Raw genomic sequence first — 19153 nt, 5'->3', positions numbered from 1 at the left:
GGCTGGAAATGAAAGGTGGCATAGCATACTCTTTGTTTTTGTTGTAATATAAACCTCAAGATTTGACCAGTCATCAAGAAAAAAAAATGGTACCTACAGAGCAAGTTTCACCTTTAGAATTAATCCTATGGCCTATGTAAAAATAAAGTGAAGTTTCCTGAAAATCTCATGCTCCAGAGTACAATAAAATCCCCTGGTAACATTATGCTAGGTAGAATGAAGCTAAAAAAACCAAATAATTTCTTGAGGAACATAACCCACATGCTTTCAACTTAGTTTATTCACTGTAAACTGTGTTTCGTTAATGCCACAAAATATACAAGAAACGAAATTTCCCCTGAGCCTCATGTTCAGTGAAATGAAAATGCTTCTGCTTATCTGTACCACATTAAAAGCCAAAAACTTATTGAACCCTGCCAGAAGTTATGTTGTTAATAATTTTAACTAACTTTTCCCTCTAGTAACACTAAGAGAAGATAGGAGGAGACAGGATCCACTTCTCTTTTCAGAAAACATCCTCAACTGAGTGTTAAAAGAGCAAAGCTTATTGTAAAATAGTACCAGAAGTGAATCCACTTTCCCCTTGGCATGCAGCTGTTCATTACACGATACTTTGGTTTCAGCAGTGGATCTGGCTTCAGGAGGCTTGACCTCTTTCCCTGCCCATGTGGCCTCACCTTTCTGCCACAAACTCTCATCTTCTTGGTGTGTAACTGCAGCTGTTTGGGAACCTGCACTGTGGGTTGCTCCACAAAAAGGATTTGGGTGGAAACCCAATGTCTTCTCCACTTTCCCCTGCTAAACTTGTGATAATGCAAATGTATCAGGGAGCATGCATGCAAAAAACATTGTCCATTTTCCCAACTGAGGTATAGCTACATGTGGAAAGTGCCATGATCTTTAGTTTCTGTGTCGCTAGAGGGATACAAGCCAGAAGAAATTCAGAGATCAATGAAAGTGATTTGGCAATTGCTTTAGGAAAAATTTACCTATAGTAAAAAGTAGCAGAAAGTGGATTGGGATTCAGGATACCAGGAGTTTATTTCTAGCTCACTAATTAATCTCCAAGTCAAATACAAAGAAGGGTATTTAGGCTGGAAGAAGTGAAGATGCTGAGACTTGCACATCACTTTTGAATCATTATCATGAGCAATAAGAATGAATGAAAGACATGAAAATAAAAGCAGCTACTTTTAGGTGGACATAAGGTAAAAGGTTGTTTCATGCTGGAAGGAATAAAGCAAAGACAGCTGAGGCTGAAGGTCACCTCCATTTTGCAACTAGGAACAAACAGTGATTGCATCCTTTCAAATGTTTATTCTGTAAGCACCAAGGAACAGGGACACAGTACAGCAATGCCTGCAACAACAACAGAGTGATTGAGCCAACTACAGAAGGGGAGGACAGTCTATTTAAGAGCTTCTCTGCTTTTTCCTTTACTGCTTCTATTCAGCACCAGCACAGAAAACTATCCTATCAATAGCTAATAAGCAAAGAGTAGATGTTTTGTCTGTTCACCGTAATTTAGAACAAAACACTCTGTGTTGTATTTAAGTGATTTCCAGATGTAAAGTGTGAAGGCTTCCATAACCCACTGATCTGACCACTGTCTGTATCCCAGCTTTCTCCCTTCTCAGTCCCCTCTTCTCCAATAGTCCCCCAGCAAAAGCACTGAAAGAGACAAACCTAAACCCATGCATCTACATTCTACACTGTACCTACCCATAATAGAATTCTTTTCTCTGCTCCAAAAAATCAAAAATGACCCCCATAAACAAACCCACAGAGAAAAGAGAATAGTAAATGCATGATGAAAGTGGCCACAAAGCATCAACAGCAGGTTTACCAGGCCATTCTGATGTCCCACTTCTTCTAAGAGCAAGAGTCTGCTGATGACAGCACAAAATACCAAAGCTATGCCTGCTCATGTACCAGCTGTAATGAAATTGTGTCTGCAACAGATGGAAGAGACAAAATGTGGGTAAAACCACAAAAAAAAAAAAAAGAAAAAAAAAAGGGTAAAAAAAGAGAAACAAAAACCACCATATTTTCCTCACACAGCCTGCTGGTATATTATGGGGTTATTACAGTGCCTTGCATCTCCAGGATGTGAGTTCAGACATGTTTGCCTTGACAAAATCCTCAGCCCTATAGCACCATTTGGGTACCACAGGTATCATGTGACAGTGATGCTGCTGAACTAGCACCAAACAGCCCAAAAACAGGCAGATGTGCCTCTTCCCATCCTGGAGTACTGCCCTCCCAGGACTGAGACTGCAGTGAAAAAATGGTATGACAGCTTGGGATTCACTAGAGAATAAGAGTACAGTCCTGGAGCCTGAAGGCTCAACATATTGCCTCAGTCTGTAAATGTCTGAGAAGCCCACATGGAATATATATGCTTTGTCTCCCTCCCCATAAAGGTGTGGAGCCCACATATGGCCCAAGGAGCAACTCCATTGCTGTAAGCAGCACTATGAACTCAAATGGCAGAGATCTGCACTGTGAGCCATTTCCAGTATATGGGGGGGGAAAAAAAACAGGAGGAAAAATAGGGGAGGAAAATAATTATAGTATTATAAAAAAGCATTAATGGAAAGTATTCCTTAAAAATTTATATTACGTATTTTCCCACACACGACATAATTTTCTTCTCAAAACACCCATTTTGTTCTATTCTGCATCAGACAAATGTTGCATTTTTAAAGGAGGCCACAGTGTGCAAAACAGAGAGAGGGATTTAGAAGAAGGAAATAAAATTATGCTTGAATTCTGTCTTAGAAAAATAGACTCAAGTCCAGCCTTTGCAGGGGTTACTGGAGTGATGCTGATACATCTAATGAACTAATCAATACTGCTCAAAAGCTTATAAAACTTGCATCCTCTGGATGTGCTACTTGACACCTTTGGGGTAATTTGTAGACATGCTGAGCGTTCGGTACCAGCTGAAGTCAATGAGTGTAAAAAACACTTGAGTATTTGAAATAGTAACAAATGGCAAATTCTCAGAAAAAACAAAAAAAAATGGGAGTCATGTCTAAATGTCATCTGGAGGCCCTTTTAACTTCTTTGTAGTGTTCACAAGTTTTATCAGTACAGGGACAGGTAAGAGTGAAGATAATGGAGAGAAAGTAAGGGGAAAAATTAAAGAGGTCACGTCAAAGCCCTTAGCAAAGCTCACAAAGCTACAAAAGTCACACAGGTAACTTCATGTCTGATTTCCCAACTGACAAATGTTAAGACACTTTTGTGCATGGATTTTTACTTACATGTGGTACTTTCCCAGTGATATTGTTTCCAGGAGAAGGGAACTCAAGAGGTACAGCATGTCTCAGCAGTAGCTGGGCAAGCTTTCCTTGGATGTCCCCAACTTCTTGCTCCAGCCAGCTGTACATGCTACGTGTCCCACCAGTGGTATCAGCAATGAAACTGGACCTTCCCAACACATCCAGTAGAGCTCTCTGATGGTGGAATGCCTAAAGTGCCTTCAACAGCCTAATGCTTGCTGAGTTACTGCTCTGCTTGTGACTGTACCTGGAGTGGGTACCTCTCTTGAGCCTGTTCAGCACCAGAAGGCACCAGGAGAGAGGGAGTTTGTCAACCTGGTCTTTGTAAAGAAGTGAAGTCTCACTTAGACTGGCATTTGTCTCTGCTACTCACCAACAGCCCTCTCTGTGAAGGAGACTTCCATACAACCTGTTTCCCTCAGGATGGTTCCTAACTGAAAACTAGTGCTTCCTCCTCATTAACTGGATCCTGCAGAGAAAAACAAACATTTTCTCCACTTTTCTTACCACAATTGCTGATTTCTCCCATGAGTAACATTTTGTTTAACCAGCACATCTCAGATATTTAAATGACCAGCTTTAAAATGCTAAAGGTAAAGGACATCCCATATCTTCCCTATGATGCCTTTTGATTTATTTTTAAGCTTCAGATAGTTCACTAGTGTTCATTTGAATTCTATTTTTTGAGGAAATTAATACACAGGATTCCTTTTTTTTATCCTTACTTTAGAAAACCAAACAAGGTTTTGTACATTAGCATGACAATAAATAGCATCCAGATGTCATAAAGTGGTTGCAATTTATTTTCCTGGAAACTAATGTGATTAATTTCAGTAGCACTGTTCAAAAGAGAGAGTTTACCAGCATTATCACACAGAGACACATGAGCAGAGAAGAGCCAGACTAAAAAAGTGTCACAAACAATTTACTTTTTCAAAACTCAAAATATAAAGCAAAGACCCCCTGTGAACATTGGGCAATCCCCATAATCTCTTTTTTCCTGGGACAGCATAATTAATTTAAGGATGAAGTCAATGTGTAAACATCCTGCTTTTTTTCCCTCCTTATATAACCCAGAAAGCAATGAAAAATATCTTTTGTATTACTGTATTAAACAACTTGTGAACTTTCTTTTAATTAAACAATTTCAAAGTTGCCTAATTAAACAAATTTCTTCTAATTTGAGTGTGTGGCTTTTCCCCCCTTCCAAAGTGACAAACAGCAGGAATGCTGAAAGATTGCTGGTGCAGCATCTCTGTTTCCCTTCCAGATGCAATGGGCTCACCAGAGACTCACCAGGCACCCCTGGGGCATCGAGGGCAGGGGTGGGGTGGCCCTCACAGAGCCTCACATCTCTGCCCATCACTTCCTTATCAGCTGATAGATCAGGAGGTGGATGCCAATGGTGTCCATGGCTCAGGCCACAGCCCAGGAGAGAACTAAAGTTATGTTGCATAATTGAGAGCACTCTTTGGTAAATTATTCATAAACCAGTTAAAGGCAGAGGAGGACTTAGCCAGCGTGCAGCAGCAAAGCCAGATTGGTTTCAACAGATTTAAACATGGAAAATGCTGAACATGTCTTTTAAATATGCAAAGTCCCATTGACATAAAGGAGGAAGCTACTAAAGACTATCAGGTTCTTGACTCAGAGACTTAAATGTCTCTTTTGCAAAGATGATGGTAGTCTATGAAATGCCTGTGAAGAATTGCATGTTAATGTCTGCCCAAGTGTGGTGACACATCAGACTAGAGCCCATCATTTCAATCATCCATTCCAGGTTAACAACCACGGCAGCCAGAACAGCCCTACTTCTAACAGAAGACGTGTGATGATTTAAATTATTACAGTGTGTTCCCAGGCAGCACTTCAAATTACATTTAAATGGGGAAAAAAAAATCCAAACCCTTAGTGGAATGAAAAATCTATTCATTGTATAATCTTGGAAGACTTCTCTACAAGACTTAAATTAGGAGCCTTAATAAATCTCTCAAAGGCTTTTAGCAACTTACGTTGTGTTTATGTTTAATAAAAATGGTGGAGGGTTCCAACTAAATTAAATTAAACTAGCTCTTAATTCCTGTGTTTTGAAAAGGCATCACACTGATACTGTGATGACTTTATTCATGGAAATATGATTCAACTCTTTGGCTCACAAATCACTGTTACCTACCCAGTACGAAGGAAAAAAAGAAATCCCAGCTGTAGCCTCTGAGCTCCTGGAGACAAATGTCTGAAAGCAAAGAAAACAAAAGAAACCAAAAGGGAGAGCTAACCCTTGGGATCATTGTCTAGAAGGTTTGTGGCCACCTCTGACTAACCATGCACTCCTTTTTTGAACATCTGAGTCATCCCCTAGGGTGCTGCACCTCTGTGCAAATAAATAAATAAGTATAAACCCAGAGAGCAATAGAAAATGTGAATGTTTGGTGTGGAGGAACACGTTTGGTCAGGGTGGTGAAGAGGGGGGAACAAACCTCAAGAATGAATACTTTCCAACCCCAAAACGGATCAGAAATAAAACAACAAAACAGCCAACAAATACAACAAAAAATCTATATCCTTTTAGCAGAGACTAATTTTATCATCTCTGCTCAAGATACACTTCCAGATAGATAATGAAGTGCAGCAGGATTCTCCTCTGAACGATGAATAAATGAAATTATGTCACTTTCCAAAACAAACAAAAAAACCCAAAATCTGGCCCGCAGTTACCAAGTTTGATTGTATTGCAACACAGTAAATTTTAATATCCTCTCTGACCCACACAGGAGGACCAGGCAAGACTCCTCTATCCCCCTCACAGGGCCAAGGACATCAGCAGGGTGATGGGGATTCTCTTCCTTTGTATGCAAGAAGGTGGCATAAAAATATTATCCTTCAGAAAGATTATAAATTCTACTTGTCCCCACCTAGAAACATAGTGTAACACTACTGCATGAAAAACAAGCAGCTCCAGCCCAACTTGCAATCTCCACCTGGTTCCTGAGGCTGCCCTCAGCAGGCACTGGTGGCTGCTGTGTTCCCAAGCTGGAAACACAGACCCCATCAGCCTGCACTTTGCACAGGGCACTTCTGCAGGTGGCTTTAAAATTACTGTCCCTGTTGTGTGAAGCCACTTGACACTAGCCTTTTTTTTATACAGACTTTGCACAGGTAAAAGCAGTTACACGAGATGTAAAGCTGTGTGGCAGGCGGCTTTTCAGAAACAACACTGACTGCAGTTATCCAGGTAACTGAGCATCACTCAGGGAATCAAACCAGGGAACCAAGCCAGTGTTTAAAACGCACAGCAAACAATTATTTTCCTTCACTGCATGGCATGAATAGCTGTGCTAATGAAAAAGGGATGGGGAAGAGCACAGGTGAAAAGAGCTCCTTGTGCAAGGTATTTTTTAAGCCAGTGCTGCTATTAAGACAGACATTGCAAAGCCATACCCTCATCCTGGTAGTTTTAACATTGAGAATTGCTATTTCTCACCCCAAATGGATCATGGGACCTTCTGGCTCACAGCCAGCTACAACCAGCATGCATGACAGAAATGTCCCTAAAAATGTCTTGATGTTAAAATGATATTGAAGAGAAGTGCCATTCAAACTACCCAACGATTTCTGGCAAGGCAGATGGAGAAGCTGATGGCAAAAGAACTGCAAAGGGGAAAAAAACCAGAAACCGTCAACAATTACTAGAAGTTGATGTGTTAGATGTGTCTATAGACACAAAAAGTGCACAACTTTTCAGTGTGACCCTCACCCTGCTCTGTGCACAAACAAACTTTCCCAGAACTAGCAGATGCCCCTATAGCTTCTGGCAATGCACAAAAACTGAAGCTCCTGACAGTGTTCCTAGACACATACTGGGGCTAATGAGAGTGGAAAACGACTGACAAGGGCCCCTGTCCCAAGCCCCAGCCTCCATCCTGATGCCTAAAGCCCATCAGCCTCTGGTCTTAGCACGAGCTGTCTGTGGGGCAAGGTGTACATGTGAACCTCTGTGATTTGTCCAGTCAGTTCAGTCTTTAGAAAGCTTAGACCTGCTCGGTTATCATATGCCTAACAGCAAACTCCCTTTTCCTACTGTTGGTGGATTTCGGGGTAAGTCTAGTAAAATATTCACTTTTTCTCTCACCTATGCTGTTAATCACCTGTCTATAATTAAATTGAACACAGCAGGACAGTAAATGACACCTTTGGTGCCTCATAAAGTACTAACCTGGGCCACGTGCAATACCCACATAGCACAGCTAAATGATCAATCTAAAACCAACAGGAACTTTAATATGGATGGTCTTTGGCTTAGACCCCTTCCAAACACTGAGTTTTCATGAGTTATACCAGCTGCCATTTGTATTTATTTTATAAACACCACATGCTAAGTGTAAATTGCATCACCACCACCACTGATTTCACCCCAGACACTTTTATACAAGTTATGGGTGGTGGAATCTAGGTTTAGGCTCAAGGCCAAGAAAGACTCTCCAATGGGGTTGTATAATTGAGGCTACTTTTTATTTTTTACTTTTTTTTTTTAATAAAATACTGAAACAACAAGTACATGGAAGAGTAAGATATTTGGTTTATTGCAGTGTTACTGACTTTTTGCATAGGACATCTAACACTTGCCAGCACAGAACCCAGAGAGAGAACCACCAGCCCAGACAGAAGCACTCACAACCAGATCATCAGCACCCACAGACCAGGTCCTGTTTTTCAGTCATCTTTTGTACTACAAATTTCTGCAGGCAGAAGATACATGATAGGAAAAAACCAGAACAAGCAATGCAGGCTCTTCAGAAGGAAGGGAGTGAATAAGGGTAAGGTGAATGATGACTTTCAGAGTCAGTTCACGGGTTTTTTTTTCCAGGACTTCCTGCCCATCTCTAAAAACACTAGAAAGGAAACTCAAGGTCCTTTTCAGGTCAGAAGCAGGGTTCAAATACCCTAAGAATAAGCACAAAAACACTCCCTGGTGTCTTCAGGCATTTTACTTGAACGGAGCCTTCAAAGTCTTAAGTAATTACCTTAACGAATTTGCAGCTATTATTAGTAGACAGAATATAAGTGAGCAAGCTGTTTCCTGCTTTTATTTTAACCAGAAGTACATATCTCACACTGAACATTCTCACATTCAAAATACATCTTTTGGTCACCCTATGTTTTTGGTTTGTTTGCTTGTTTGCTTATGTTCAGGCTGACCACAGGCGTGCTGTCTCCAGACTTCCTCAACTCCCACACACTTTGCTGCCTTCCACAGGGCTCAGCTGTGACATGTTGTGGGTGCAGGTCAAGCACATCCCTGGCACTGCTGGGAAGGCTGTAACTCTGTGACCTCAGAAACCCATCAAGTGTTCTGTCAGCGCATTGTGCAGCACGGACAAACAGCAAAGCAAAGTGCACAAAAAAAGTTTTGCTCATCTGCAGCCGAAGGAGATATTCAGATGGGAAAATCTTCCAGGCCAGGAATTGCATGTTTGTACTCATGTCAGAGCTCACCTCCTGCCCTTCTGTATTAATAATACAATAGGACAGATTTTATAACATAACAGGACCAAGAATGTCACAGTTGTTGTGATGACCTGGAGTCAAAGTGTGGTTTCTTTCTATGTATTATTTACTTATACTTTAGTGTGTATATATGTATGCTTGTATATACATACAAATGCATATATACACATTTGCATGTGTATTTATGCACTGTTTATATATTTTATAAACATACACGTAGTTTGTATATATAAAAAAAGGGAAATAATATTCCAAGAGGATTATATATGCTTTCCTCATGGAAAACCTAAACTTTTTCATTCTTCTAATATTTCCTCTGATATATCCAGCTTCCATCTGTTCTGCAGAATAACTTTTCCCTTGCATTTCTGTGAAGTGATTGAGATCTATCCTTCAGTACTTTGCAGTATTATTCCATTATCTTGAGTTCACAAAATACTGGAGGACACATCCATGTCTCCACTGCACTGGAGAGCCAGAACTGGGCCCAGTACTCCAGATGTGGCCTCACCAATGCTGAAGAGAGGGAAATTATCACTTCCCTCAGCCTGCCAATAACAGTTTGAATGCAACCCAGGAGGCTATTGGCTTCAGTTGTGGTCTATCAAGCACTGCTCCCTTTTGTTTTAAATTTTGTCAGCAAGTTTGCTGAGGGTGCACCAAAATATTACCCTATGATCTAGATCATTAATGAAAATATCCAACAGTATTTGACCCCAGCACTGACCCCTGGGGTATACCCTTGAGGACCAGTCTCTGGCTGGACTCTGTGTCACTGATCATAATGCTTCGAGCCAGCAGTTTTGCCAGGTGAATCCATCTCACTGCCCAAACATTCAATCCATACACCATTCGTTTGTCTATGAGAGTGTTATAGGAGACAGTGATGAAAGCCTAGCTAAAGCTGAAATAAAGAACAGCCACTGTTCCAGTCATATCATCATAGAAAGTTGTTGTCCAGTGTAAATCCATGATTTTGCTTGATTTGCTCATTGGAATGGACGGTTCCTCATCATGGATGAGTGAGCGGTCCTCTTGTACCCTGGCTCTCTCCAGGATGATTCTCCTCTGGGATTCTTCCATGCAAATTCCTGAACAGACCAAAGTGCTCTCTTGAACTCCAGTCCTTCACCTTTTCCCACTCATCTCAGGATCCCATACACCCCAATCTCATGGTTACTGCTGCCCTCAACCCTCACATCCCGGATCAGCCTTTCCTTCTCTGCAAGTACAAAGTCCAGCAGAGTATGTCCCCTCATTTGCTTCTTGATCACCTTATCAGGAAGTTGCTATCAATGCACCCCAGAAACCTCGCGGATTGCTTGTACCCTGATGTCTTGTCCTTCCAGCATGTATTGAGATGTTTGGCTAGACTCCCACAAGGATATGGGCCAGTGATCACAAGACCTCTTCCAAATATCTGAAGACAGCTTTGTCTAATTCCTCACAGTTTACAGCAGACATTCACAACACCACCCCACGTGTTGGTGTGCCCTCTAACACAGATCTGCAAGCTCTCAGATGACTCTCATCTCTCCCAAAACAGAGCTCCAACCATTCCCACTTGTAACTATGGTGTGGCCTTCCCAAAGAGCCTCTATCCAGCCACTGCAGTGCTACAATCCAATAGCAGTGTCAGCTATCCCACCACATCTGTGCAGACAAGGAGCTCATCTGCCTTGCTCCAGCCTCAGTGAGAGATTCCCAGCCCCAAATCTGCAGAGCTTCACCCTCCCCAGCTGTTTGCTCTGGGCTGTGGCCCTTGCTGAGTCAGGGAGCCAGGGGTAATTTCTCCACCGAATGCTGGGACCACCTCTGGCAACTCCTTGCCACTGCTGCTGAGCACTAAAGCACTGCCAGCACAGACCTGGCCTCCTCCTGCACAAAGTGTGCTGGCTGCATGCCATGACTGATGCTTGTACAGGCTCCCCCCAGCACCAGCTGTCAGGATCCCTGACCCTGCCTGGTCAGGATTCAGCTGGAAAAAAAGGTCAAAATCCTCTTCTCACAAGAAACTCTTTAATATTTGTACCATGTACTATAGATATCACAAGCCAAGTGAAAATTTTACCATCTGCTTCCTTCTACAGATGAGGAAAAGCAAGCAGTCAGGGTCAGAGATGCCTTAATACTTACACTGGTTTTATCCATTCTGTGATTTTTATCACCACCATTCCAGTTATCACGGAGCTAATGATAGCCATCAAGGACAAATTAATAATTCCACAATAATCTATTACTGAAAATATAGTTGACCCAGACATAGAGTGTAATAATATGTCTGATACCAGGTCCACACTCACTAAGTACCTTAATGAAAGTTAATCCCTTCCCTTGGATATCACCCAGACCTAAAGCATCACATGCCTCTGGCATACAAGGTGGAAGGCCACAGCATTTTAAAGACTGCTTCCATCAATCCCATAACAAGAACAAAATCAGATATTATACTGTACTATAGGCCAAGTTGTAGCAGAGGACACCAGCATGTGTGTACACAAAGGACCACAAGGGGATCTGATCTCCATGCTCTCATCTACAGGCAGCACCTTCAGGCAGTTAAAACTTGACACTGTGCATTTTCTAATAAACTAACACAGAAAATGTCACTCTGACTTCCTCTTGCTCACCTGCAGGTAATTTTCCACCAGGTTCCATTTCAATTTGATGAGAGACATAATTATCTGCTGAATCAAAAACCCAGCAACCTCACTGCTGTTCCAATTAGCCCCATCAGCAGCCATCGATCCTGATCTTTTCTAGAAACAGGAAGACACAGTTAGTTCTCAGAGCACAACACAGGATTATTTGCCATGCTGTCTCTCACAAAGACACAAATTCCATTTTTAGAGCATTTTGATTATTACCTGTGACTGCCTGAGCAACAGGCTGATGTTGCCAATACCTCTTTTAAAAGTGTACAATTAACAAAGATTTTCCTTCAGGTGAAAGCCATTTTCATTTGGGTAAGGAATACAGTTGGATTCTTTGGTTTTGGATTAGGGTCTTTTTTAATACAGAAGTACCAATTCAGTCTGGTCTCTGATGTTGAATGCTTGATGTCATACCAAAATCAATTATATGACCCAGTAATGAAACATTTGATAGAGCACTCTGAACACATTTCAAAGTAATCCCTGTTTCCTTTGACTGCAATAATGCACTGAGCACATATCATGTAAATGTGCACTTTTACCTCCAGTTTATGTCTTTCCTAAACTTACACCTCTCTAATAACTGTGCACCAGTAATAATGACAGATATATTTTGATATCACCTAGGACTAGAGCAGGCCTACTGAGATTCAAACACCACAGTTCCTACAGATTATGCTGAGAGAAAAAAGAAATTAATTACTTTTAATAGTAATTTTAAAAATTAGTTCTAATTTAAAAACTAATTATAATTAATTTCAAGAGGTCTCAGTAAAAGAACATTTGCCCAAACCTCTGAAAAGTCTCTTCCTTTTAAGGTGTATACATTGAGAGGTTAATAATTTCATTCTTTTTTGTATATTCAGTAAATTGTGAAGAGCAAAGACATAAGCACTTACAAAATATGCCTTTAATCCCTTGGCCCACTTCTACATTCAAAATATTTTCCTGTATACAGAAACAATAAGAAACATTTTTTTAATTCCTTCTGCTATCAGGCATCTCCCTGGAGTGTCCAAATTACACACAGCTTTAGAGGTAACTTAACACTATTTAAGGTAAGTTTACCTGTATGTTTTCTCTTGCAGCCATTTCTCACAAAAGAAGTTTTTTTGTGTGAAGGCAAATAATCCAGATTTTCATGGGCTAGCAGGCATTCTCTCTACCAAAGCTACTACAGCTCAGATGCTTTACCCAAGGCAGTTTGCAAGTTGGCAGCTTGGAGAGGAGAAAAAGACCCAATGCATGTCAAATGTTTACTGTAAATCAAAATCAGCAGCATTCTGTGTGTTTTCCACCTGCAAGACATGACTTTGGTAACCAAAGAAAGAGTACAAATGGATTTCTGCTGCTTTTCACCAACTGGAATTTGGACCAATTTGGCAAGGTCTCATCTTGAATAATCGTAGAATCACAGGATGGTTTGGGTTGGAAGGGACCTTAAAGATCATCTAGCACCAACCCCTCTGCCTTGGACAGGGACACCTTCCACTAGACCAGGTTACTCAGAGCTCCATCCAACCTGACCTTGAGCACTTCCACAGATGGGGCACCTATAACTTATCTAGGCAACCTGTTCCAGTGCCTTACCACCCTCACAGTGAAAAATTTCTTCCTGATATCCAGTCTAAACCTATCCTCTGGCTGTTTGAAGCCATACCCCCTTGTCCTGTCACTACATGCCCTTGTAAATAGTCTGTTCTTCTTGTAGGCTCCCTTCAGGTACTGGCAACTGGGTCATCCCAAAGCCTTCTCTTTTCCAGGCAATGAAGAAATATAAAAAGTTCGTGGCTATGAATTTGTGAGTACTAAAGGGCAAGAGAGAAGAAAAGTTCTTTACACAAGTCACATGCAAATTACTCAAAATAAAGTCTTTTGGACCTATGGTTTTGCAACGCTGAAAGTTTCCTTGTAGCCCACTACTCACACTTCTCCAACATAACAACACACAGTCAAGAAGGAAATACTGCCCAAGGCAGTACATCCATGTCAGGATATAGCAATGGCCTAAGTCAAATTTCTTACACCATGACTGGAGTTTTTTGCCAGCTCAATCAGGCATTTCATTCTAGACACTTCAAAAGTACTATGCAAATTGCAGTCCTGGCAACAACCAATCTGACAAAAATGAGAATGAGTTGAAGGGAATTGATCTAGGTGGGAATCAAAGACTGCAGAAAATAATTGCTGCCAGAAGCTGTGTGAATAGCTATGAGCAACAGTAAATACATTAGAAAAGTTACCTTCCTTCAGACATGGGGAAATAAATCTATCTGCCACCAGTATCTCCATAGTGAAGTTATCTGACAACAAATACACATTGTGTGATCAATTAAATCCCTCCAGTCAAAGGTGAATTAAGGAATAGCAGGTGTGTCTGACTGATTATGTACACTAATAATATAAAAAGTGGTAAACACTTCACAAACAGAAGTTCAAACCTAGGTTTTGTGTTTAAGCACAAAAATGAGATTAGACTGCTAACCTCTGCTTGCACAAAAACTGTGTTTAACTACTCCTATTCTAAGGTTAAAATGGCACAGAAGAAAGCAGAAGCAAAGCAAGAAAAGCAAAGCAAAAGAAAACCTAAGCAGAGATCCTGGCTGGGATCCCATCACCATTTCATTCAGGTATGCCAGACTGGCTACCCCAAGGTCTGCATTTAGCCCATTTATTTCTGGAACATGGGAATTTGTATGATGCCATTTTCTAGTTCTGTAAGACCAAATGGTATATGTGAATAGATCTGGGTATTATAAAGATTGCAGCACAAACCAAAATACAAAATCCACTGAACAATACAGATGGGGGATGGGAGAGGAACACTAAAACTAAAGCTACACTTCTAGGGGAAACAGATGAGGCCAAGTCACACTGCTCACAGATGACACAGATATTCCTCATTCCATGTCACAATGACTTGTTACAGAAACAGGATAGCTTTTTTTTACCCAAACAGGAATATCATTCTCATCTGTAAAAGCACACCCGAGCATTTGCCTTTGCTGTCCCCAGTTGCCAGAAAACCAAAGCTGCAACTCCTCTTCCACCAGACTTGGTCTCTGCAGCAGTGGCTCAGATGTACTTCAAATTCTCACAAACACCCATTTGCAATTTCATGCATTCAAATTTTAAAAAAAAAAGTAGAGTGTGTTTTCGAACTCTGACCCCTAATTATTTATTCCCCATGGACTCCTCTGCAGTCAACTTAAACCCATCAGTGTACTCACTTATCTAAAATATATTTCATGAACCTCTGAGAAGCAGTGCACAAACGGCCAAGGTTAAAAAGCTAAATGGTGAAAAAAGAAGATTTGAGATTGCAGGGGGGCATTGTTGCATCCCTAAGATGCAGGAGTTGAGGCAACTCTCCAAAGGACAGACAAGGCCTTGCAAAACACATACATACATGGAGCTTTGTTCATTTATGATGAAACCTGAAGACTGAGAGACAAGCGAACTGTGCGGCTGTAAAAGCTTCTGCACCAGACATTCCTCTCCTAAGAATACATACTACTTAATTAGCCCGAAAGAATTTGACCCAAAACCTATGCATTTTGGCTGTCACTCTTACATACACTGACACCTCCCAGTGCAGAACATGTCTTCAACTTTCCTTTGAAAAGTATTTGAGATTATGTATTTTCAGTTCTGTGAAGTTTGCATATGGATTGTCCTGCTTTCTGCAATGCTTTTATCTCCAAACATCACACAAGGATCTTTCTGCTTATTCAAGAGCTTATAAAACTCAAGTTTTGCCATGGATAAAGAAATTCAGAGGCAATGATGAAAAAATACCTTCTCAATACTGGAACATAAAATGTCCTCCCCTATGTAAAGAGACCTGAGAATACAGGCTGCAACAAGTTCCCAGGTTTTTCAATAATTTCTGACCTCTGCAAGGCATGCTACCTGACTTAAAAGTGTTCTTACCCCATCACAGCCTAATTGGGAATGGCTGCTTTGGAGACAAGGAGGGAAAGAGGGAATCTGTGCTCATCATCACTAAAAGCTACCTACGCACTTCTTTGCGTAAATGCTTTGAGAAGTTATAAATTGAATTTTACTCAGTTAGGAAAGAGTTTTGAAAGGCCAGTGTGGGGAGAACCCATGCTTTTAAGCTGCCAAGACCCCATTTGGGAGCTACAGAGTGGTTGCTCCACTCCTGAGCAGCTTCCATGTAGGCCATGGGACTCTGCAAAAAGGGCAATAGCCAAATAAAGAGGGTGGGCAGACACTGGCACAGTTCTCTCTTCCTTGGTAAACATAAGTGTGCTGAGCCAGGCTGCCTTCAGTTAGGACCTGGAAAGTAGCTCCCTTGAAACTAGAAAGACCAGAAAAAAATTGGAGCTCTGCTACTTGGTGACCTGGGTGACAGGCAAGGTGTGCCACCACGCCAGAAACACAACTACCACATAGCAGCAGCTGGCCATTCCAAAAACAAAGTTTTAGGCTAGCTCATCTAACTCCTCTCCCAAACAACTGAGAAGAAGGAAGAACACATTTTTATTTGCCTAAATGCTTTGTAAGTGTAAGAGTACATGTATGCATGCATTATATGTGTTCTTTATCCTTTAAAAGACCAGGATGGAATAACCCCGACTAATACTATGAAAATACATAGAGTTGCTAAATTAGAAGCCAGAGCAAATAAAAACTACCCACCAAATGGCAGTAGAGATAACAGCATGAATTTAATACTAAGACATTTTTCCACTTGTCTTTAAATAGTACAGACATAAATCAGATTCCAGCTACTACACACAAAAGCAACTACCACAGAACTCTAATTCTTGCTGTAGTTGTACTAAACCCCTCCTACCTGAGCACAAGTTACTTGTCACCCCTCTATCTAGACAGCTCTATAATGTAATTTGAACTCTATCGTGGCAAGCATGTAAAAAATCAGGCAAATACTTAGTTGGCATCTCAGTTTTAAGTACACAGAGAACCATGTACTTTTTAAATGGTGTCAGGAGTTGTATGCACTTAATGATAATAATTTCTTCCCTCTCCAGTGCCCTTCTGTCTTCAGACACAGGCTCATTTATATGATTTGCCCATCTGTCAAGTAAAGCAGTGCACCATTCTTGTTGGCTTTAGTTTTAATACTAGAATCATACAGATATTATGTGATCATACAATCAGAAAAGTACAATAAAGGATTAGAGACTGAGAGTTAATGCTGTTAACACTGCCTGAGTAACACATCAATTCCAAACAAACCTGAAGGTAACAGTGAGAAGGTTTTGAAATGTCAGAAGAAATAGTTTCTACTGTAAAGAACACGAGCATTTCAGAATATATTTTTCAACAGATTGAAAGCATAGTGGTAGAATGAAGAGCTTCTGAAGCAGTACTCTGTTCACAGCATCCCACTCCAAAGATCAAAAACCATTACATTACTAATTGAGGTGACACTCAAAGACTTCAAATAATGAGTGTTTAATGTGCAAACTGAATGACAGCTCAAGGAACCAAATAATTATCACAGTCATTGAACAGAGATATAAAGACATCGTTAACTAGAAACGTCATGGCTATCAACTTTCATATTATTTCAGTATTTCAAAGTTACAGCATTTAAGGAATGAAAGTATAGTACTAACATGGAATGGGAATTTTTCTATAAATGCAACAACTAACTCATACATATGATGCTGACTTAAAGGTCATAGATGTTGAAACATTTTCTGATAACGCTGTAATAAATCTCACATAGTGCAACAGGTTAGTAGTATCACACAATATAGTAAAATTGAATCTGCAAATCTTCAGACAGAAAAACAACGTACATATGACGAGAAATCACTTCAGAAAACACAACCCAAAATGACTATGACCATCTCCACAAATCCTCAAATTGTGATGTTGTGGTGAGGAGTTATTTTAAATTTCTCAGAAGCAGGCAGTCCCAGAGTTCAAAGTGCAACATACCTCCCAGAAATGGGAAATAATGCTCTCTCCCAGAACTGCAGTCGTGCAAACAACAAACACTGGAGGAATCCATCAGCCAGAAAAGGTCAGGGCTGTTGGCAATTTGCCCAATGCCATTACAAAAGCAGAGCTTTTAGTACAGGCTTTTCTCAGTAATAGTATAGACTTTTCTCAGAATAGTATTGACTTTCTTAACTACATGCACACATTTAAACACAAAACTGCTGATCACCAACCACTTGGATGAATGCAGAAATTAAAGAGCCAGTTGTCACCACCACACACTCCCATGCTTCTGGTTTACACAGCTCCTCATTGGAGCAAGCTTTGCCAAAACTTAAAGACAAAGTCATCTCAACCTCCTGTGTCCACTGCAATGTTTTAACAATTGTATGCAGGAATATTCTATCTTTAAGAAGCGAAGGAGATGAAGAGAATTGGGTTAAGACCTGTGAGGCTGACTTTAGGGAGTTCCAAACACAACATCATTTCCCAAAGCCATTCTACAAAACTGAACCCTCACTCCTATATTAACCCAATTTTCATGATGCTGTAAGATCTTCTAGAAACACCCTCTTCCATATCTTCATGACAACTTCACAGCTCTGTTTGAGCTGCTCTCATCCTAATTGAAACAGCTCTTATTTCTATGATAACTGGAAAAAATACAGAAAATTCTTCATGTGCTATTTTCAAGTCAAGTCAGTAAGGGGTGCGTTTACCAGATTTCTTCTTTCCTTGATAGTTTTTAGTAGAAACTGCAGAGGGAAATCAAACCCTTCCCCCTTTCACTTGTCATTCCCGCATGCCTAAAAATAATAATAATACAGTATAATAATAACAGTAATATTTAATTGAAATAGCCAATGTGTTAAATCAGCATACCTACACACCTGTGACAATCAGCAGGGAGGAGAGTGGGAACAAGTACAAACCAGCTTAGGAAAACCTTCACAGTATGACTGCACAGCCATTCCTTCGGTACTTCTGATTTAACAAATATACAGTTTGGGGTTTTCTAACCTAAACTACATAGTTTATAGATTACAAAACCATGTTTACATTTAATCTGTACTGCTTATATTAGAAGCAGAAGCATCAGCGATTGAGAGAGACAGGGACAACTGACTGGTGATCAGAATCTGAATTTACTGTGGGCTACATATGCTTATATACTATTCTAGGAGGGCTAGTAATTTTTTACTGCAATGATTTGGTTAAACAGCATACAAACAAGCTTATACATTTTTGCAACATCTTTTCTACTTGTAGAAATTGATTCAATCTTCTTCCCTGTTGCCAGTCTGATTTAATCTTCTTGCAGTCTTCAGAGCTCTGTTTATTTTTGCTAAGGCATTTTGACTATCAAATCTTTTATGCTAATCAGGTCTAAAGTACTTTCTGTCTTTGCAAAAACACAGAAGGTTGGGATGCTGCTGTTAAGAAATGGTGAAAAGTCATAAGTTAGTATAGAAAACACAAATTTTATCAAGAGGTCTAAAACACTGGTTATGTGTGCATTATCTCAACATCTTCCATTAAGTTACCAATTTATACTGTTTGTTGCTTATATAAATAATATTTTTAATATTTATCACTTTTAAAATGGTAAAGACTAAAAAACTTTATAGAACTGCTTGAATATGGAAATACTACTTGACAGTTAGCTTACATGTATTTTAAAGAATAGAATTGGCTGTACATAAACTTACAGCTCTTTACAAATTAAGCTGAAAGTATACATCCATTTATTAAAAAAAAAAAAAAGAA

At 40.2% G+C, this 19153-nt stretch overlaps 1 pseudogene; it reads right to left on the bottom strand.

The window, feature by feature from the left end:
• Positions 1-13434, bottom strand: part of LOC117245405 — a 76735-nt pseudogene extending 63301 nt beyond the window's left edge.
• Between the last annotated feature and the right edge of the window lie 5719 nt (positions 13435-19153).

The sequence above is a fragment of the Parus major genome, chromosome 2 (genome assembly GCF_001522545.3).
Source record: "Parus major isolate Abel chromosome 2, Parus_major1.1, whole genome shotgun sequence".
NCBI classification, from domain to species: domain Eukaryota; kingdom Metazoa; phylum Chordata; class Aves; order Passeriformes; family Paridae; genus Parus; species Parus major.
Note: the sequence above shows the minus strand (reverse complement) of the source record. Positions and strands in the feature narration are given on the sequence as shown.